Raw genomic sequence first — 22,619 nt, 5'->3', positions numbered from 1 at the left:
GGTACTATTTTTCTAGATTCCATATATATGCCTTCAGTTCAGTTCAGTCGTTCAGTTGTGTCCGACTCTTTGCAACCCCATGAATTGCAGCATGCCAGGCCTCCCTGTCCCTCACCAACTCCCAGAGTTCACTCAAACTCACGTCCATTGAGTCGGTGATGCCATCCAGCCGTCTCATCCTCTGTTGTCCCCTTTTCCTCCTGCCCCCAATCCCTCCAGCATCACAGTCTTTTCCAATGAATCAACTCTTTCATTGGTCAAAGTACTGGAGTTTCAGCTTTAGCATCCTTCCCTCCAAAGAACACCCAGGACTGATCTCCTTTAGAATGGACTGGTTGGATCTCCTTACAGTCCAAGGGACTCTCAAGAGTCTTCTCCAACACCACAGTTCAAAAGCATCAATTCTTCAGCGCTCAGCCTTCTTCACAGTCCAACTCTCACATCCATACATGACCACTGGAAAAACCATAGCCTTGACTAGACAGATCTTTGTTGGCAAAGTAATGCCTCTGCTTTTGAATATGTTATCTAGGTTGGTCATAACTTTTCTTCCAAGGAGTAAGCGTCTTTTAATTTCATGGCTGCAGTCACCATCTGCAGTGATTTTGGAGCCCCAAAACATAAAGTCTGACTCTGTTTCCACTGTTTCCCTATCTATTTCGCATTAGTATACAATATTTATTTTTCTCTTTCTGACTTACTTCACTATGTATAACAGGCTGTAGGTTCATCCACCTCACTACCACTGAGTCAAATTCATTCCTTTTCATGGTGAGTAATATTTTATTGTTTATATGTATCACATCTTTATCCATTTGTTAGCACTTTAACCATTTTCAAATGTACAGTTCAATGTCATCAGTTCAGTCACATTGTTGTGCCCCCATCACCACCATCCATCTCTAGAACTTTTTTCATCTGGAAAAGAGAACTACTTTTTAATAATTAATATGCAATGCTCAAGCACACGGCTCTGATGTACTAGTTTCTAAGTAGATATCACTGTTACTTAGCACTTGTGTAAACTTAGAAACTCAAATTATGTCTCAGTTTTCTCATTTATAAAATGGGGTTAATATCTACCTCACAGAACTGACAAAAGGACAAGAAAGTATGTTATTTGCTGCTGCTGCTAAGTCGCTTCAGTCGTGTCCGACTCTGTGCAACCCCATAGACGGCAGCCCACCAGGCTCCCCGGTCCCTGGGATTCTCCAGGCAAGAACACTGGAGTGGGCTGCCATTTCCTTCTCCAATGCATGAAAGTGAAAAGTGAAAGTGAAGTTGCTCAGTCGTGTCCGACTCTTAGCGACCCCATGGACTGCAGTCTACCAGGCTCCTCTGTCCATGGGATTTTCCAGGCAAAAGTACTGGAGTGGGGTGTCATTGCCTTCTCCGTGTTATTTGCTAAAACACTGTAAAAACTGGAAAGTACTTTATAGTTGCTACTTACTGGGCTTTCCAGGTGGTGCTAGTGATAAAGACTCCACTTGCCAGTGCAGGAAACAAGAGAGACGGGTTTCATCCCTGGGTCAGGAAGATCCCCTGGAAGAGGGCATGGCAACCTACTCCAGTATTCTTGCCTGGAGAATCCCATGGACAGAGGAGCCTGGTGGGCTGCAGTCCATAGGGTTGCAAAGAGTAGGACACCACTGAGGTGACTTAGCACGCACACACATGATCCTTACCATTGTTAACAGAAAATTTTGAAGATCCTATATAGAAAGCTGAGACTATTTATTCTGATCATGTTATAAATACTGTTTCTAAACATTTATATTACCATATAGTCAGATTAATAATGATACATATATTGTACTTGTTTATTGATCATACCCTCTTCTACAATGGAAGCTCCCTGAAGGCAGTGATTTTTTTTTACTGTTTTGCCCACTGCTTTATTTCACAGCCCAGAACAGATTAAGGCATACATATTTCTTGAATAATTGAAAGAATGAATTATTTTACTGAGCAATAAATGTGCTATTGGTGCTCAGAAACTATTCATTAATGGTAATGATACTTGAAACATATAAGTCTGGAGGTTTCCCCAGTGCAAAATAAATATGTGTAAATCACCAGATGGAACATTTCTAATATGAGGAGACTTCTCAGACTAGTTCAGCGTGAAAAGGAAGTCAAGTTTAAGAATATTAGAAATGAAAAAAATTTATTCAAGTTTTCAAAATGTGTCCTTTTAAAATTTTAGCATGTTAATTAGTACAATAAAAGATGGGCTTTCTTTTTCTAAATTTTTATTGTGGTAAAATATATACAACTTAAAGTTTATAATCTTAATAATTTTTTTGTTATTTTAAAATATTGTCTGTATCCTCTGTGTTGTACAATATGTCGTTGTAGCTTATTTTATACATAATAGTTTGTAGGTATACAGGTATTAGTTGGGCTAATATAATCAAGTAAATAAAGTACCATTTCCTCTTTTCTAAATAAAACAAGTGGTGGCAGACATCACTATTGTTCATCAATCTTTGATTTTAGTTGTAGTCACCTGACAAAGCAAGTCATGTAAAATGCAAGTGGAGAAAACTTTGTGCCATTTCTGGGCAGAAGTATTTCTGATATGAAGGTACCATAGCATCTAAGTATTCCAGAATGCTGAGCTGACATTTGGAAGACAGCTTCCTCAGAGAGTTTCTTGGAACCACAGTTGACTGTGTATAAGCAACAAAGTTTTTGCTGATTCGTAACTAGCATATTATACTGAGATTTGGGGACTGGGTATTACAGCATCATAACCTAGTCTATACTGACTAATAAGTAGGTTGACAAGATTTCCCCCTACATTTCTAATGGAAAGTTAAAGTAACTATATATATCTGTAAAAAAATTTTGAAATAAAGTGCTATATCCACTTTATTGGAGACAAATAATGCCTGGCGACAAAGCCATATATACTCACAAGGTTTTGAAAATGGAGAGTAGGAAGTTACAGAGAGGACACTGATGAGTTTTAGGTTCCTTTAAATCAACCTTAAGTCTAATATGAGGAAAGACTTCAAAGCTGCATCTGAGATACTTAAGAATAATCCTTTTGAGTTACCTTTATTATTGCCTAAATGTTTTTTCTTTTTCTCGGTTCTGTCCTTCTACAGAGATATGTGCCTTCTTCAGTGATCTCTCCAGATTGACTTTTTTGGGGATGGGGGACATGTTAATTTTTCCTGGTCAGTGATACCCTGGGCTCTCCTGGGTGATGTTTTTTTCCCACCAAAGGTTGCTATCAGGTATTTACAGTGAAACTCTGAATCCTTGTCTTTCACATTTTTTGAATACTTGCTGCCACTTTACTGGAGTACCTTGCTAAAGATATGTCTGGCTTCCCTTTCTGAAGGAAAAATTTTTAAAGTAAGGGGGAGTAGACTGGGGTACGGCAGGTGACTCATCCATCAAATGAAGATTTATTCGAATACTGTTATCTGTGATAAAGGAAACAGTTAAGAGTCACAATTTCAGAATAACACTGAAAGAATTTAAACAGGCATTTCTCAGTACTGCCATTGTTTTCTTTGGTATTTCATTAACATTGTGTGTGGGGTGGGAAGGGGCTAGGGGCTCTGGCACAAAATAAGTGAAAGGGAAACAACTTTTATTTCTAGTCGGATTTCGCCTTACCTAATAAGGGCAGCCACAGACATGTTGATTCTGTTCAATTCAACAAGTATTTTTTGAGTACCTTTTAAATGCCTACTATGTATAAACAATGGACAAAGAAACCTGCCCTTTGAGAGTTCACCTGGCTGTGGTGATCAGCCTTGTGAGAAAAATGTTAAATTATTTGCCTTCCTCAATTTTTTTCATACAGTTCAAATATAAACTTTGGTCAAACATTCAAACATATGGTGAAGGCCTGAAAGGAAGGATCATCTTCACTTTGCTGAGATGATTTTGTTTAGTTTTATTTTTAAATATTCATTAAAACTACATACAAAAATACAGTAAATCTACCAGGTCCACTGATTGGAGATATAAGCATGATCGCATGGACCTGGTTGATTTATAGATCTCTCATGGTCTATTATTATTGTTATTATTAAAAAAAATTTTTTTTTTAAATTTAGGGTTTGAGGGTCATATCTTCAGGAGAAAAGCCTTAAGGCTTTAAAAACAAACAATGGAGAAAGGCCTCTTCCCTCGGAAGGCTTACACTGCCGCGTTGGGCACTTACAGAGCAGGCAGAAAGTCAGTTTCTCCAGACTGCTTTCTGAAGAGCGTTTCTATTTGTGGTCCTGGTGATGACACCATCTTTTCTCCTCAATAGTGGCGGTTCCAGAATTTCTACATAGCCCGAGGCATTGACAGGGTGAGCAAACTGGTTGAGAACCTGCTCGCACACTCGCCGAATCTCGAGGAAACGTCCGGTGTCCGTCTCACGGTATGTGGGTAAGAGGAGAACTCAGCCCTCCCGCCATCGCCGGGTCGCCAGTGCACCGGGGACGCCCCCACTCCGCGGGAGCGGCTCGGGAAGGGCACCCAACCAGGCTAAAGTGAGCGTTGGGGCGTCAGGCGAGGGAGGCAAGAGTTGCACGAACCACTTGTGGGGTCTATTACAGCTACCGCGAGGGAAAGGGTGAAAAATCACTCATGAAGGACGAAGATGTTGACTTCGCCGAGCAACAACCGCTCTCCTTCCATCACCCAGGTTCGTCACCATCGCTCTTCATCAGGCCGGGCAGAACCTATAAGGCATCACCAGCTAGATCTAAAACTAAACCAACCAAACGACTTTCCAAAGCCTCCCTCCACACGCTCTCTCCATCGCGTTTCAAACGCTAACGTCGCGGGCGAAAAGAGGCTGCACAAGTCACGTAGAAAATTAGGCTGCCCCTTTCCATGGCGATAATCGAATTAGCCTCAAATGAAACGTGAAATTGGACTTCGCCGGCTGTGGGGACAAAGCCACCACCGTCCCTTGGCTCGGAGAGCGCGGCGTCTGTGCCCACCCTGCCCAGGCCAGCCCCGGACAGTACCGGCGGCAGGGGACAAGGCTGGCGCTTGGCCAGGGCAGAGCCTCCGCGGGGAGAGCGTGGACGCGCCCGAGGTTCGGGTCGCGCGCGGAACAGGCGCCGGGTGGGCGACTGCGGGGCTCTGGACGAGCGCAGAGGTCCTGCGCTAGCGAGCAAACGAGGAGGGAGGAGCGCAGGGGCGGGGTGGAGGGTGTGCGGGAGAGAACGTGTGAGCGCGCGTGTGTGCGCGCGCCCGGCGCCCGCCCGTCCGCGTCCGCGCGCTCCTCTCCCCGCCCCTCGCCCCCTCCCTGCAGCTCCCTCCCCTCCTCCCCCCGCCCCGCGCTCCAGCCCAGCCCCCGGAATCAGTGCAGCTGTTGCCGTGCAGGCTGCGGATTCCTCCAGTCCCTCCCTCGGCCGCCTCTCCGCCCGGAGCGAGCGCGCAGCCCCGCGCAGCAGCGCCCACTGGTCCCGTCCTGTGAGCCCCGGCCCCAGCCGCGGACAGCCCCGCGGAGTCGCTTCCCGGCCCACCCGCCCGGCCGCCGAGGAGCGGGAGGAGGACGGGACCCCGGCGCCCCCACCCCCCTATCCGCGGGAGGTAGGTAGGGGGCCGGAGGCTGGAAGATGCCAACTCACTGGGGCTGCCTCCCGGGCTGGCTCCGGGGCGGCGGGAGGAGGGGCGCGGGCCCAGGCCGGGAGGACGCCGCTGCCCCGCCGCTGCCCTACGCCCGGGGAGCGGCGTGGGGGCAGGGAAACTGCAGAACCCGGGCGGGGGCGGCGCGGGGAGCCGGGTCCCCAGTGCTTCTGAGTACTCGGGCGGTGCGGGGCGGGGGTCGGCGGGCTTCTCAGTGAGGTGGCTGCACATCCGCGGAGCGCACCGCGGCCGCCTAGCCTCATCCCCTGGGCCGAATCCTCGTTCCTCCCTCCGCCGCCTCTTCCCTCCAGCTGGGGGCCGCTGCGCGGGGGTGGTTGCGGAGTGGGCAGACGCAAGGGTATATTTTCAGGTGCCCTCCCTCTAGCCCCGGCTGGTGGCGAGCGGGGGCGGCGTTGACAGGGCCGGGCTCTGAGCGTAACGGTACGGGGGATGCGGCCAGGCGTGGTCCCGGCTGCGCCGCGCTGCAGCTGAACCGGAGGCGGCGGCCCGGCGCCCCCACTCCCGCCCATCTTCACTCCCGCCCCCGCCCTCCCTGCGGTCCCTGCTCTCCCAGGGCTGGGCGGGAGCCGCCTCGGGGCGCGGAGCTGCCGCTGCGCCCGCCCTTCAGCTCCTGCCACCCTCTCTTCAACAGGTTTGTGCCAACGCGGGGACCCTCCGGGCCTGACTTTGGGGAGGTGAGCTGAAAGCCCCTATGGTCATCAGCCCTCACACCACGCCCGCGGCCCTCTTTTGCGGGGAGCCTTCCCTTTGTTTTTGTGATAGGAAAGATGCCAAGTGCCTGCCATCAGATAGGGGTGGGGGGGAGGAGGAGTGTTGTGGGGCTCGGTACACAAGCTGTGCCCGTTATTTTTCCAGTCAAAAGCTGGGCGAGATAGTGAGTGAGGAGAGGGCGAGTGTGGGGGGTGCTTCGGCGGAGGAGGAAAATGGATTCAGTAGGGTTTATCTGGACGGGGATGTGATTTTTTGGCAAGATGGATGGCTCCCGTTGCCTTCGCCGTGATGCAGCACAATGCAGCAGTATCGCAGCCTCCCCTGCTTCTCGCTGGCGGGGCTTGGCACGGCCACTGGGCGCCTGCGGCCCCCGCCCGGCCCCACCCAGGCCCAGGGCTGCCCTTGGCTGAGACCCGGAGCCGCTTCTACCTTGTCATGCTGCTTCAGCTGGATGGAGCGTAAGGAGGACCAGGTCACCTAGCTGTGAGGGGGGGAGGCTTCTCTTGGGGTGACCCCCGGCTGCCTCGCCTGTTGGCCGTTCTGGGATGAAGGGGTGTCCTGCAGTGCTAATGCGGGGCAGAGGGAGTCGGCCTGCGGCTGCGGACCGGAATGTAATCTCTAACCGAGGGACCTCAGCCTCGGTAGGGAGGGGCTGCGGAGAGGACCCGGCCCCAGCGGTGTGCGGAGGCCATGGTGCACTCTGTATTGGGAGTCTCAGCGTCTTTTGGTGGATCACCTGTAATCCGTAAACCACAACCCAATTCTCCATCAATTTCATCATATGTGGAAAGTTGATATTTATTAATTGAAGCGTTACAGCTACGGGATTACAGTACCTCTTTGATCAACACTATGAATTTTTCCTATAGGAAACCATTTTTTGAAATGAAACAATTGATATATTTTAGTTCATATGTCCCTGAGATATTTTTAAAAGATATTAACATGCAGTAGATTGTTTTAAAAGGAATTTACATACGTTTTTGACAGATGGTAAATGATTTCTTTAACCTGTATTTGCTTTGTTTTAGTCGTTTGCTTTTTCTGTATTCAAATACAATGACATATTTGGATTCTTTATTAAGGATTATTTAGTAAATGAGTATTATGATTGATGGTACATTGGTATTCAGGTTGGTTTTAATAGACGGGTTGTCTTCCGTCATGAATAGTGGGATTGTGGTAGTAACTGACTGCGTTTGTTTGTTTATATGTATGTATATTTTTATGCACATTTTTTTTTTGCAGATGGGGACCGGGTGGAGAAGGGCAGACCACTAAGGCCTGTGTGGCTCTATCTGGTTAGAAGGAGACGTTCCAGCGTCCTTGTCTATTTAGTCTGGGGTAGTACACAAGGAATTTCCCTTCTAAATGCCACTTCTACAGTTCAGTGTGGGATGGCCAACGGGATACATTTCAGATTGTGCACCCCTCCCCCCTCCCCTTTCTAGAATGTAGAGGTGAAAAGGGAATTTCAGTATGCTAACTGGAAGGGAAGATCAGTGTTTCAAAGCAAGGGTGTGTCTGCTTTTATTTTTTAGATCTCTAATTAGTCTAGGTTAATGGCATTTGATTTTCTGTAGACCAGCCACAGAAGTAGAATCTACTGCAGACTGTGTGGTTTACGTGCCTCATTTTGAGTTTCAGTAATAGAGGGCCATTAAAATATAGAATTTTTTAGATTTGGGCTTCGTTGTTGTGCTGGTTGTATAAAATCATGTTGCATTGAAATGTTTGGGAGTATTGTTTCCATGGATTATCCAAACATTTTGGATTTACTATGTTGTAAGAATATATCCTGTGTTGATGTCACCAGAGGTTTAGCTGTTCTGACTTAACCAGGTGCAGAATTCTGTTAGGTCAAGCTCTTTGTAGCTCTGTTGGCTCTGGTCTGACCAGAACCTTCATCAGAGAGAATGAGAAGCATCAGGCCAGTGAAGAAAATGCTGTCACTTGGTGGTCTCCTGCTGTGCAGGCTTTCAGTAAAGAGCAGCCCTTGGATGAGAGTAGTAACAACTGTCTGTGATGTTGTTGGAGCAAGGGACAAGACCTTGCTCCCCTTGTGACAGACACATCCTTAGCAGAGACTTGACAGTGGCAGAGTTTCCCTGGAAGAGTATTGAAGTGGTTATTTTGTCTTGCTGTATGGATTTTAAGTACTACTAAACAAACATAGACATGACAGGTGGAAATTATTTGATATTTTTATTGAGATAGTAAACTTTTCATTTTAAAAGCATACTCTTAGAATTTTAAAGCCCAACATATATATTTTTTACATGCAGTGATGTTATGCTCCACAATTGTGTTGTTCTCGCCACCACTATCTGCATCATAATCAAGGCTTAATTAATGCTCTGTGAATATCGTTTATGGTTGTCCTGGTTTCTTCTATTGAGACTGTTGGGAATGTAAACCATTATTCCATAAGAAAAGAGCTAATACCTAGGCTGAAAGAGCTACTTCTTTAGATCTCTGGAGGTGAGTAAAACCTCTCATGGAGTTCTCTTGTAAATTTTCAGTCTTTGCTATTTTCCCAAAGCACCTTTTCTTTGCAAAAGACCTAGTTAAGTATTCTTGATTTTTGGATAGAGATGTCCTGTATCTAAGTTTTTGTAATGTAGGAATAACGTCATCAGTCTCTACTTTGGGGGCAGAATGAAACTATCTGTACTCTTATATTTACATTTTTAAACATCACCAGAGAAGGCATTTTCATGATATCTCACTATCATCCTGAGGTTCAGCACAGGATCATTTACAAAATGGGAGCTTGTTGCATATGCAAATTCTTAGAGGCCCAGTCCTCCCAAATAGCATTTGCATTTTACCGTGACCCCTAAGTGATTTGTATGCACATTAAATAAAAAAACTGCTCTACACCTTCAGCTAAGGGACCTCCGTATCAAAAGGGTCCTTCTAGTATCTTACTTCTCTTTTGCTGAAGTATCAGCACATTTCCCCCCTTGCATCATTAAGAAATTGATACACATACTATATATAATACAGAAATACTTTTTAAAGTTCTTCTGTAACTTTTAGGTGGAAGAGTTCTATTTATTAATATTATGTTTATTTAGACTAGTCAATTTCTTTAGGTTCTTTTCTGAAACACCTCTGAAGTTGAAAAAAACAATCTTCTCCTCCTTCTCCAGAAGATGGTGTTAGCTTTGACACAGCAAAACTGGAGTCCAGGAGGCTAAACCCCTGAGCTCTACCTCTGGCATCTTGTTTTTTCTTATCAGCTGTTTTTCCTGGTATATTCAGTATCCTGACCTTCTGGCTCATTTTTCCCCCCTTACAGTTGTTTTTTATTAAGTGATTTGTATATACAGAATAATGTTCATCAAAGATGCTACTGAATCATAAACCAGTGAACACACAGGCAGTCAGCACCTAGTTCAAGAAGAAGAAACTGTCATACATTCAGAGTCACCCATGTGCCCCCCTATCATCCCATCTGAAACAACCACAGCCCTGAATTTTGTGTTTATCATTCCTTTGATCTTCTTTATGGGCTATCCTTTTTAAAATTCTTACTTATTTTTTTATGTTTCTGAACTTTATATTATATAAATGAAATTATACTTTATGTATTCTTCTGTGACTTGTCCTTTTAGATTAACATTCCTGAGACTCATTCATTTCTTTGCTATAGTTCATTCATTTTCATTGCTGTGTAGTATTCCATCATGACTTATTTATTCTTTCTACTGTAGATGGAGATTTGGATTGATTCTAGTTTTTTTCTTTTTTCTTTTATAAAAGGACAGCTATGAATGGGTCCTCTGCATGTCTCTTATTAAGTATGTAGGCGTACATGCATATGCACACAAACATGTTATTTTTCTCTCCTTCTCAGGAATGAAATTTGCCAGATCATAGGGTATGTGCATCACCAACCTTACTAGATAATGCCAGAGTGATTGTACTGATTATATTCCTACTAGAAGTATATAGCTGTTATAGTTGTTTTACAACCTTGCCAGACTTCAAAATGTTGTCCAGTAATACTTGTGAAATGTTATCTCATTAAGCTCTTTATTTGAAATTTCCCTGATTATTGGAAGTTAAGTATGTATTATTGACCTTTTGGGTTCTTTCTTTTGTGAAGTCCTGATTTAGTCATTTGTCTGTATTTCTTTTAGCTATTTTCTTATTGACTGATTTAATATAGATTGTCTTATAATCCGTTGTGGATTTCATGCGTTGCAAAAACTACTTCCCAGTTTATGTTTTGTTTTAAACTGTGGTTTCTTTTGATGAGCAATCACTCATAATTTCAGGAGAATCATAATCAGGTTTTGTTCTTTAAGGTTTGTGGGGATGATTATGTTATTACAGAATAACTTTCCTTAGTTTGGGAAGAACTTAGATTTTAGAGTCAAATCAATCTGGGCTCAAATCCTAAATGCTGTTATGTACCAGCCATGTGCTCACATCTAGGTCCTTGGGTTAGTTCATTATTCTTGAAACCACAGTTTCCTCATAAGTAAAAAGGGAATAATACTTCCTCATACAGTTGTGAGACAGCAGCGTACAGTCCTGGGCACCTAGTACGTGTTTAGCTGATAACAGTTCCATTCCTTTCTCTTTGGACTACAAGCTATACAAGCCACTAACCCCCTCTTGGAGTGTTTTCTCAAAACTACCTTAACATTTTTATGTCAAAAGAGCTTTATTCTTTTATTTTTTAAAATATTCTGTTACCAGTGGAATTTTTATATTGATTAACACAGGCTGTGCAAGACCACTTAGTGAAAACCCTTTGTCAGTTCAGTTCAGTTTCCTGTTCTTGAAAGGAGTGCTTCTTCTTCTACCAAGAAGCATTTATATGAATGTAATGCCTTTGCTCCTACTCTAAAGTTACTTTCCAGTATGATTTTTAATGCAGTAAATAATTATTGAGTACTATCTCTTGCCAAGACTTGTGATTGAGTTAGGATGATGGGCTGACCTACAGTTGAGTAAGAATCAGTTCTGATCCAAGGACTGTATACTCCTACTGTATAGAATATGCCCTGTTGCTGTGATGGAGGACCCTGCCCATCTTGAGCCAGGCTGAGGAGGTCACAGGGCAGCCGGGAGGAGGGCTGGACGCCTTGTGACAGTTGCCGGCCTCAAGACAACCTGGCTCTTACAGAAGAGCAGGTTTGGACACTGGTGTTCAGTTAAGTTCAGTCGCTCAGTCGTGTCCGACTCTTTGCAACCCCATGAATTGCAGCATGCCAGACCTCCCTGTCTATCACCAACTCCCGGAGTTCACCCAGACTCACATCCATCGAGTCAGTGATGCCATCCAGCCATCTCATCCTCTGTCGTCCCCTTCTCCTCCTGCCCACAATCCCTCCCAGCATCAGAGTCTTTTCCAATGAGTCAACTCTTCGCATGAGGTGGCCAAAGTACTGGAGTTTCAGCTTTAGCATCATTCCTTCCAAAGAAATCCCAGGGCTGATCTCCTTCAAAATGGACTGGTTGGATCTCCTTGCAGTCCAAGGGACTCTCAAGAGTCTTCTCCAACACCACAGTTCAAAAGCATCAGTTCTTCGGCATTCAGCCTTCTTCACAGCCCAACTCTGACATCCATACATGACCACAGGAAAAACCATAGCCTTGACTAGACGAACCTTTGTTGGCAAAGTAATGTCTCTGCTTTTGAATATGCTGTCTAGGTTGGTCATAACTTTCCTTCCAAAGAGTAAGCGTCTTTTAATTTCATGGCTGCAGTCACCATCTGTAGTGATTTTGGAACCCAAAAAAATAAAGTCTGACACTGTTTCCACTGTTTCCCCATCTATTTCCCATGAAGTGATGGGACCAGATGCCATGATCTTCGTTTTCTGAATGTTGAGCTTTAAGCCAACTCTCTCACTCTCCACTTTCACTTTCATCAAGAGGCTTTTGAGTTCCTCTTCACTTTCTGCCATAAGGGTGGTGTCATCTGCATATCTGAGGTTATTGATATTTCTCCCGGCAATCTTGATTCCAGCTTGTGCTTCTTCCAGTCCAGCGTTTCTCATGATGTACTCTGCATAGAAGTTAAATAAGCAGGGTGACAATATACAGCCTTGACGTACTCCTTTTCCTATTTGGAACCAGTCTGTTGTTCCATGTCCAGTTCTAACTGTTGCTTCCTGACCTGCATACAAATTTCTGAAGAGGCAGATCAGGTGGTCTGGTATTCCCATCTCTTTCAGAATTTTCCACAGTTTATTGTGATCCACATAGTCAAAGGCTTTGGCATAGTCAATAAAGCAGAAATAGATGTTTTTCTGGAACTCTCTTGCTTTTTCCATGATCCAGAGGATGTTGGCAATTTGATCTCTGGTTCCTCTGCCTTTTCTAAAACCAGCTTGAACATCAGGAAGTTCATAGTTCACATATTGCTGAAGCCTGGCTTGGAGAATTTCGAGGATTACTTTACTAGTGTGTGAGATGAGTGCAATTGTTCGGTAGTTTGAGCATTCTTTGGCATTGCCTTTCAGGGTACAGGAAGTTCCCACGATGGAGTTTTCCAACATGTACTTTCCTTTTGCATGCAATAAAGTCTTCAACTTAAAAAAAAAAAAGAATATGCTCTGTATGTGTAGAAGATAAAAGATCTTTTACTGACCAGGTATATGACTTCAGCAAGCCATTAATCCTTCTGGTCTCAGATCTAAATTTATAAAATGAAAAACTTAGGTGAAATCATGAAGAAATGAAGTGTTAGTCGCTCAGTTGTGTCCTATTCTTTGTGACCCCATGGACTGTAGCCCGCCAGGCTCCTCTGTCCATGGGACTCTTCAGGCAAGATATTGGAGTGGGTTGCCATTCCTTTCTCCAGGGGATCTTCCATAGTGAAGGTTAAAATCTGCCACAAGGGCACCACTCTCTGTGTCCCTAGCAGGCATAGAAAATCAGTCAGGGCACTCTTTCCACAGAGCTGATCTAGAGCTCCAGAAACTCTCCACACAGTGTTTGAATCCGGAACTACCAGCTGATCGTATCTGTTACTTAGTTTTTAAGATCCTGTACATCTAAAATTCTGTGATGATAGTTGAATAACACAACACTTCAGCCATGTTCAAAACACATGGAACAGAAGCTAGAAGCAGGGAGACAGGAACGAGGTGATGGTGTGAGTCCAGAGGTTAAGGGAGCAAGTGATGGTTGGAGGCTGAGAGAATGAGGAGGGGAGGGCTGGGAGAAAGGTTGTGAAGACTGGATCCTTTGCTGACTCTTTGTAGGATGACTGGATGGGAGTGGACCTGAGTGGATGAGAGCTAAAATAAAGAGTTCATATTTGAATAATGACAAAGAACATGGTCGTCATCACGATGAGAGACATAGACAAGTGAAGGGGAAGAGTGGATATCTCATTGGGAAGAAAATCAGTTTTCTTTAACTGTGCTGAATTTGAGGCTCTGGAAGAACTCTTAGTGGAGGTAATGTTCGAGAAACTGAAGGAGACAGGTCAGGGCTAGGGTGACTGGGGAGAGGCTGTTGGATGCGGGGGTCCCAAGCCTTAGGCCCTGGAATTCCTCCACCAGATCACTCCATCCACTGACCCTGGGCAAGCTGCCTTGACCTGTCTTCAAGCCCCAGTATCTTCATTTGCAAAATGGTAGCATTAAGTTTCTGTCACAAAGGACTAAGAAAGTTGAGTGGAATAATCCAGTGCCCATCACAATACATTTTAATTGTCATAAAATGTGGAAGTTTTGCTTAGTTTGTGTCACCTTTATGCTTCCTTGCAAATAAGTAGTTTGATTTATTCAGAAAAGATACATTCCCATAAGCAATACCATCTTGCACCTAAATAATGCTGTTTAGTCTATATTAAACTTGTCCCTATGTCTAAATTATAGGAAAGGAAAACCTAATTAATACTTATTTTTAATAAACAAGAAAATGCTAAAACCCTAGTGCTTAGGGAAAGGATAGGAACATAGTTTATAAAAGAAGGTAACAACGAAGCCAATAACCATATTCAGTTGTTCAAACTCAGCAGTAATATGAAATATTAACTAGAACAGTTAATTTTTCACTTAAACTGGTAGATAGGTAATGCTGTCTGGGATGCTGTGAGATTGGACCTCTGCATCACCTGTTGGAAGAATATTTGGATTAATACAGTTGTTGCTGCTGCTAAGTCACTTTAGTCGTGTCCAGCTCTGTGTGACCCCAGAGACGGCAGCCCATCAGGCTCCCCTGTCCCTGGGATTCTCCAGGCAAGAACACTAGAGTGGGTTGTCATTTCCTTCTCCAATGCATGAAAGTGAAAAGTGAAAGTGAAGTCGCTCAGTTGTGTCCGACTCTTAGCGACCTCATGGACTGCAGCCCACCAGGCTCCTCCGTCCATGGGATTTTCCAGGCAAGAGTACTGGAGTGGGGTGCCATTGCCTTCTCTGATACAATTGTTAGTACAGTAATAATAATATACATGTATTTATATGTATATATATATATAACCAAAAACATAAAAGTTTATACCATTTGGACTGAAATTCCCCTTGTAGTTCTGTAATCTAAAGAAAATTAAAAATAAGGACAGGTTTTTAAACAAGAATTTTCTTAGCATTATTAATAGTGAAAAAGCAAATGTGGCATAGTCAAATATATTATGGAGCAGTACATAGGATGGAATTCAATGTACTGAATGGTTTGTTAGAGTCTTACTGAAAAGGGCAAATGCTAATAATATAATATTCAGTGGAAATATCTCTATGCAAAGCTGTATAATGTGGTGTAACTCCTATTTTGTTATATTAAATAAAAGCCTGGAAGGAAATACGTGAAAATGTTAATGGTTTGCTTTGGATGGTAGGTTGATGGATGATTTCCTTTCTTGTATGAAAGGAAATTCCTATGACTTAATGTTTCTCATTTGGAGTTTTAAAATATTTTACAAATAAGAGTGCAATAAATAATAGACTACCATGAGGATCATTTTTTTCTTAGCCAAAAAAATCAATCAACCCTTTAATTTTTAAAAAAAGAAAAGAAAAAAGTAAGCCTGGCCAGTTGTAGATTATTGTTAGGGAATAGTTTAAGATTCCAAAGGATTGTCATATCTGTCTTCTGCTCTTATGTGGAGCAGTGGGAGAACATCAGCATGTGTAAGTCACTTCTGAATGAGTTTGAGAGGGCTAGAACATTCACATATGCTGGAATGCTAGCTTGACTTCACAGTCTGCATCAGTTTAAAGAGTGGGGAAGACCCGGTTTCTCTTATTATGTCCAAACTGTACAGTTGCTCGAAGAGAGCAGTGGAATTCTGTGACATATTTGTTCTCACTTGCAGAAGCCCAAACACTACTGCTGGAACTCATTTTGTAACCATTAGACCATCAGGTTTCATTGGAATTGGTCAGAAATGCAGAAAAAATTCCAAGTGAAAATGTTAAGATAAATATGACTTCCGATTTAGATTTTCTTCCAATTAATGGTTTCTTGGCATTTTGAGAATATTCAGTCTAAGAGTAGGAGGAATGAATTTTAATACTGTCCTTTTTTTATGAAAAGAGATTCTTATATAATGTTATATATGATATTTCTGTATGCATATAATGATATCTTTTTGTCTGTGTGTCACATAAATGAGAAAGAGATGTGTGTGATTGAAAATCCTCAGCCATGAAGGGAGACAAAGGACTATTTTAAGACTTTTTAAGTGGGGAATTTTATCGGGATAGTGGTTTGAAGGTGAATCCCAGAAATGAGTCACTTTGTCCTTAGCCGGTGAGGGAAATGTTAGAGAGGAAATAATATTATTAATGTTTTCTGGTTTATGGTCCAAGCCCTCAAATGTACTCAGTTCAGTTCAGATGCTCAGTCGTGTCCAACTGTTTGCGACCCCATAAACCGCAGCATGCCAGGCCTCCCTGTCCATCACCAACTCCTGGAGTTCACCCAAACTCATGTCCATCGAGTTGGTGATGCCATCCAACCATCTCATCCTCTGTCGTCCCCTTCTCCTCCTGCCCTCAATCTTTCCCAGCATCAGGGTCCTTTCAGATGAGTCAGCTCTTCGCATCAGGTGGCCAAAGTATTAGAGTTTCAGCTTCAACATCGGTCCTTCCAATGAACACCCAGGACTGGTCTCCTTTAGGATGGACTGGTTGGATCTCCTTGCAGTCCAAGGGACTCTCAAGAGTCTGCTCCAACACCACACTTCAAAAGCGTCACTTCTTTGGTGCTCAGCTTTCTTCACAGTCCAACTCTCACATCCATACATGACCACAGGAAAAACCATAGCCCTGACTAGATGGACCTTTGTTGGCAAAGTAATGTCTCTGCTTTTTAATATGCTATGTTGGTCATATTATTTTAATATTTTATATTTTAATTATATTTTAATAGTCTAGGTTGATTATAACTTTTCTTCCAAGGAGTAAGCGTCTTTTAATTTCATGGCTGCAATCACCATCTGCAGTGATTTTGGAGCCCAGAAAAATAAAGTCAGCCACTGTTTCCACTGTTTCCCCATCTATTTGCCATGACGTGATGGGACCGGATGCCATGATCTTAGTTTTCTGAATATTGACTTTTAAGCCAACTTTTTCACTCTTTAACTTTCATCAAGAGGCTCTTTAGTTCTTCACTTTCTGCCATAAGGGTAGTGCCATCTGCATATCTGAGGTTATTGGTATTTCTCCCGGCAATCTTGATTCCAGCTTGTGCTTCCTCCAGCCCAGCTTTTCTCATGATGTACTCTGCATATAAGTTAAATAAGCGGGGGGACAATATACAGCCTTGACATACTCCTTTTCCTATTTGGAACCAGTCTGTTGTTCCATGTCCAGTTCTAACTGTTGCTTCCTGACCTGCGTACAGGTTTCTCAAGAGGCAGGTCAGGTGGTCTGGTATTCCCATCTCTTTGAGAATTTTCCACAGTTTATTGTGATCCACACAGTCAAAGGCTTTTTACTTTGTAAATTGTAGCTTAGAAAAATGAACTTAGTTTACATTCAGGAATTTTGTGTTTTTTCCACCTTGAACTTTAAATGATTGATTGAGAAGGGTTTCAGGTGAAGTGTGCTTTGAGATATGAAGGTAAGATGTTATAATTTCAAGATTGCTATAACATTGGCCCATGTACATAGGCATCATAGTTCCATTCTTTGTGAACTCTTAACAGTACACGTAAACACCCAAATGGTTTTAGAACCATTTGGCATCTCTGCTTTAGAATCTGGAGTGCCTTGCTGGTTCTGATCTTTTAATACATTAACTTGAAGCCATTAGCTAGTCAATAAAATCTGTATCAGAATATAACTACAAATTTTTTTTACCCAACAGATAAACTAGGAAATTTAGAATGGTGTATAATTAGAATTCATTCTTTTGAAGTGTGTATGCTCAGTGTTTAATTTGTATAATAAAATATGTCTCTGCTTAGTAAGTTCATTAGTCTAACATTGATTATCTCTGGGTATGGGATTGTGGAGGAATTCTAATTTCATCTCTGCATATTTTGGAAAATACTTAGCAATAAACTTTTGGCCTTTATCAAGAACATCCTGACACTTCCTGTAACAAACCTCATTTTAGCTGGATAAAGACTAATGAATGAAATAATTAATTGGCTAAATATATGCCCTATTTGTTTCTACTGGGGCTTTCAGAAATGCAGCATTCATAGTACTGAAGGTGTAAAGAATGCTGAAGTTTTGAAAAGATTTTTCCATTCCTCATTTAAATATGCAATTTGTTAGAGCCTTGCCATTTCCGTAGAGTGTGGGAAAAGATGTAGAAACTGGGCCACAGGGGAGCGTGATAGGAGCATCCTCTGGCTGAAGGCCAAGCCTTTGGTTCTGGATGAAATTTTTTTTTGTTGTTTTCCTACCCTCTTGGGTGGCTGTTTCAGGGATAATTTTTGTCCAGGTATGTTTGCTTCAAAGCCAAATCTAAATATTCATGGACTACACATTTTTCTGGAATGTTCTTCACCAGCTATACAGAGACTTCGGGGTGGAACAATACATATTTTTATTCTGCTCTAGGGCTTTTTTCCCCTTTTATTTAAAGGGGAAGGAAAACCTAGATTCTTCCTTAAGACAATTTTTATTTATTTTTCTCTGTGATGTTTAAACATTTTCCTTTGTATTTTTTAACCTGTAGCATGGCAGTGCTCTGATAGTACAATTGTCTTAAAAGTTAAAATATTCATTTTTTCCACCTTTTTAGAATCCTTGAATTTTTGACAGTGTCTGCTAATTTATGCAGTATGCATAGTTTTTTCTGAACAATTTATGAAGAATATATACTTTCAAAAAAATGTAAATTAGCGTAAAGTCACCACAAAATAAAAATTTTAAAAATGTCAGGAACTTCCCTGGTGGTCCAGTGGTTAAGAATCTGCCTTGCAGTGTGGGGGACACAGGTTCAGTCTATGATGGGGGAACTAATATCTCAGATGCCACGAAGCAGCTCAGCCCTGGTGCCACAACTTCTGAGCCCTGGTGCCACAACTAGAGAATCCCTGCATAGTAACAAAATGCGGTAACAGTCTTTGTGTTGCAGTGAAGATCCATGTGCCACAGCGAAGACCTTTGCTGTTGTTGTTCAGTCACTCAGTCATGTCTGACTCTGCAACCCCATGGACTGCAGCAGGCTAGACTTCCCTGTCCTTCATCATCTCCTGGAACTTTCTCAAACTCATGTTCGTTGAGTCAGTGATGCCATCCAACCATCTCATCCTCTGTTGTCCCCTTCTCCTGCCCTCAGTCTTTCCCAGCATCAGGGTCTTTTCAAATGAGTTGGCTCTTCTCATCAGATGGCCACAGTATTGGAACTTCAGCTTCAGCATCAGTCCTTCCAATGAATATTCAGGACTGATTTCCTTTAGGATTGACTGATTCGATCTCCTTGCAGTCCAGGGGACTCTCAAGAGTCTTCTCTAACACCACAGTTCAAAAGCATCAATCCTTTGGTGCTCAGCCTTCTTTATGGTCCAACTCTCACATCCGTACATGACTACTGGAAAAATCATAGCTTTGACTAGACGGAAATTTGTTGGCATAGTGATGTCTCTGCTTCTTAATATGCTGTCTAGGTTGGTCATAGCTTTTATTCCAAGGAGCAAGCGTCTTTTAATTTCATGGCTGCAGTCATCATCTATAGCAGTTTTAGAGCCCAAGAAATAAAGTCTGTCACTTTTTCCATTGTTTCCCCATCTAAGATTCCCTGGAGAGGGAAATGGCAACCCACTCCACTACTCTTGCCTAGAAAATCCCATGGACTGAGGAGCCTGGTGCAGGCTACTGCCCATGGGGTCGCAAAGAGCCGGACATGACTGAGCGACTTCATTTTAATGGGACTGGATGCCATGAACTAATGGGACTAGATGCCATGATCTTCATTTTTTGAATGTTGAGTTTTAAGCCAGCTTTTTCAGTCTGCTTTTTCACTTTTATCAAAAGGCTATTTAGTTCCTCTTCACTTCTGCCATAAGGGTAGTGACATCTGCATATGTGAGGTTATTGGTATTTCTCACGGAAATCTCCCCACTCCAGTACTCTTGCCTGGAAAATCCCATGGATGGAGGAGCCTGGTAGGCTGCAGTCCATGGGGTCACTAAGAGTCGGACACGACTGAGTGACTTTGCTTTCACTTTTCACTTTCATGCACTGGAGAAGGAAATGGCAACCCACTCCAGTGTTCTTGCCTGGAGAATCCCAGGGACGGGGGAGCCTGGTGGCTGCCGTCTATGGGGTCACACAGAGTCGGACACGACTGAAGTGACTTAGCATAGCATAGCATAGCATGGAAATCTTGATTCCAGCTTGTGCTTCATCCAGCCTGACATTTCTCATGATGTACTCTGCATGTAAGTTAAATAAGCAGGGTGACAATATACAGCCTTGCTGTACTTCTTTCCCGATTTGGAACCAGTCCATTGTTCCATGTCCGGTTCTAACTGTTGCTTCTTGACCTGCATACAGGTTTCTCCAGAGCAGGTCAGGTGGTCTGGTATTCCCATCTCTTTCAGAATTTTCCACAGTTTGTTGTGATCCACACAGTCAAAGGCTTTAGTCAGTGAAGCAGAAGTAGATGTTTTTCTGGAACTCTCTTGCTAAGACCTAATGCAGCCCAATAAATATTTTTTTAAATTTCAAAATAATATTTATTAGCAAAATAATAAATATTGTAGAGCATATGGAAAATAAACATAAACACAAAGAAGAAAATTAAAGTTACTGACTCCATTTGGTGACCCCAGAAACATGCAGTTGTCATTTTGATGTTTGTCTTTTAAACCCCTTTTCCCTCTGTACATATTTGTTCATCTCATAAATGAAGATCAATTCTCAGACCTTAAGCTCAGTATGTGAATTTTTCACAGTCTAAATCATCCCTTGGTGTTTATCACCTTTCCAGTTTGTACACAAAGCATGACAGGACATAATATCTTATTGTTACTGTTCACATTTAAAACTGTGGCTTATGGATACTGTCGGTTTCCCCGAGTTGTTTTAGTGGTGAAGGTGTTAAGGAAAATGGCAAAGATTTAGAGAACCCCACATGTGCTTATTATAGATACTTTCTTTAAAAATTGTTTTACAGTGGAAAAGTACCAGAAATCAAGTTCTCATTAGATAATGTGTGCTTTCTGTTTTGTTTTAAGAGGAATTCCCATCAGAGTTGCATGAATTCCCTTGAGCGAGATCCCTCTATGCTTCAGACAACAACTGATTTTATTTCTGTCTTTAGATTTCAGAGTCTGAAACAGCTACCCTAGAAAGTGTGGTGGATAGGATGGAGGTGGTTATCATAATCTTGGTTTTAAATGTAATAAATTTTACGGGGCTGGGTTTGGTGGTAGCTGTTGAAGGCACACAGTAGGGCTCCGCTTTCCTAGGGTCTTTCTGTTAGCTGAACTCTTGAGAATTCTATCTTTGGATCCAGAATCTATTTATAGGAGAAAAGGCAGTATTGCATACTTGATTATGCAGACCTGTTCCTTGAGTCGTGGGGCAGCCGATGGATGGATGTGATGCGGATGACTTGCTGGTGCTTCTCTGTTGCCTTAATTCTAGTAGGTGGCCTCTTGAACTCCTGAAGAAGGTGGTAAAATGATTTCTTCATGTGCTGAGGGAATGAGGATGTGAGAAGAGGGGAGAAATGCCCTTTCATTGGAAGAGAAAGAAAGCCTTTGCCATCAATTTCTGTGAGGTTCTTTGTGGTTCTCACTTGGGTTGGTTGGCCCCAAGGAAAAGTGGCAAATGACCTTCTTCCCATGTTTATACACTAAGGCCAGTGGTAGCTCCTTGTGCAATTTAGAGGGGAGATCTGAGCTGGGCCCAATGATGGATGGGGGTGAGTAGATGGATGGAGCAAGTTTGGGTGATGGAACTCAGATACATTGTGTGAACTTAACTCTCTCCAAATGAGGAATTCTTCAGAAACTCCCAAACTGATGGGAACCATTTTCTTTGAGGGTGGCCAAATGCTTGATGGTTAATGTGCCTGGGCTGACCGAAGTGTGGAGCTGGGAGGGATCTCAGCTGACCTACAGGCAGCTACAGACATTGAGTCTTGACACGAGGGGAGGCATTGAGCGGAGACAGCGCCCAGAGCCTGGCCGTGGTACCCCAGGGTGGGGAGAGCAGGAGGCTGGAATGTAGCGTTGTCTGGCCCTCTGACTGGGTGAGCATGCCTGACACTGTTTTAGAAGGTATTGGTCAGCGATATCAGTCGGGTGACTTCTGTGAGAGGGGTCTGGTCCTTCTCACAGTGAGGTTGACAACTCTGCTGCCAGCTGTCCTTAAATACCCATCTTATCTCCTGGGGCGGAGTCCTGGTGCTTCCTGGAGCAGAGACATTTGTGTGCCATTTGAGCAGAGGAGAAACCAGGGCACACTTTGTGTTTTATTCTCTGTTTTATTTAAGGTGGGTTTTGTGTGTGTGTGTGTTTGCTGGTTTTACATTGGCATCCGCTGCTAAAAGAGTTCCTGAGTTTCCCTGATAATCAGGGTGATTTCTCATTTTGAAAGGATTGTTTTGCTTTGGAAGTATATGTTCCTCGCAGTAAGAACATCAGTTTTCATCCTAGTTCTGAAAATCTCCTCTGATTCAGAAAGGATGAAAGTTTAATTAGAGATCAGGCTAATTTATTGTCTTGTTCCTGGGGAAGACTGTTTCTTGTCTGTCAGTTGAGTTTTATATATATTTATATGCATATATTTATAAATATATATTTCCAGCTCTGAAGGATGATTTTGTTAGTATACATTTACATGAATATTTTAATCTAAATTATAGTATAGATTTCCTTTGGACTATACCCTTGTAGAAATGAACTTGTT

The 22,619-nt window shown here is 42.8% G+C and overlaps 1 protein-coding gene across 4 annotated transcripts in view; it reads left to right on the top strand.

Moving 5' to 3' along the window:
- Nucleotides 1–5,357: 5,357 nt before the first annotated feature.
- SPTBN1 (spectrin beta, non-erythrocytic 1) overlaps nucleotides 5,358–22,619 on the top strand; it is a 211,475-nt gene continuing 194,213 nt past the window's right edge. For 2 of the 4 annotated variants that reach the window (XM_070379571.1, XM_070379574.1), the window contains exon 1: nucleotides 5,358–5,559. The gene's annotated coding sequence lies outside the window, so the exon portion shown is untranslated. Of the gene's footprint in view, nucleotides 5,560–6,228; nucleotides 6,291–22,619 lie in introns of those variants that run through there. The other 2 variants (XM_070379572.1, XM_070379573.1) reach the window with 2 other exon arrangements.

The sequence above is a fragment of the Bos mutus genome, chromosome 11, assembly GCF_027580195.1.
Source record: "Bos mutus isolate GX-2022 chromosome 11, NWIPB_WYAK_1.1, whole genome shotgun sequence".
Classification (NCBI taxonomy): domain Eukaryota; kingdom Metazoa; phylum Chordata; class Mammalia; order Artiodactyla; family Bovidae; genus Bos; species Bos mutus.
This window is presented reverse-complemented; position numbering and strand designations above follow the sequence as displayed.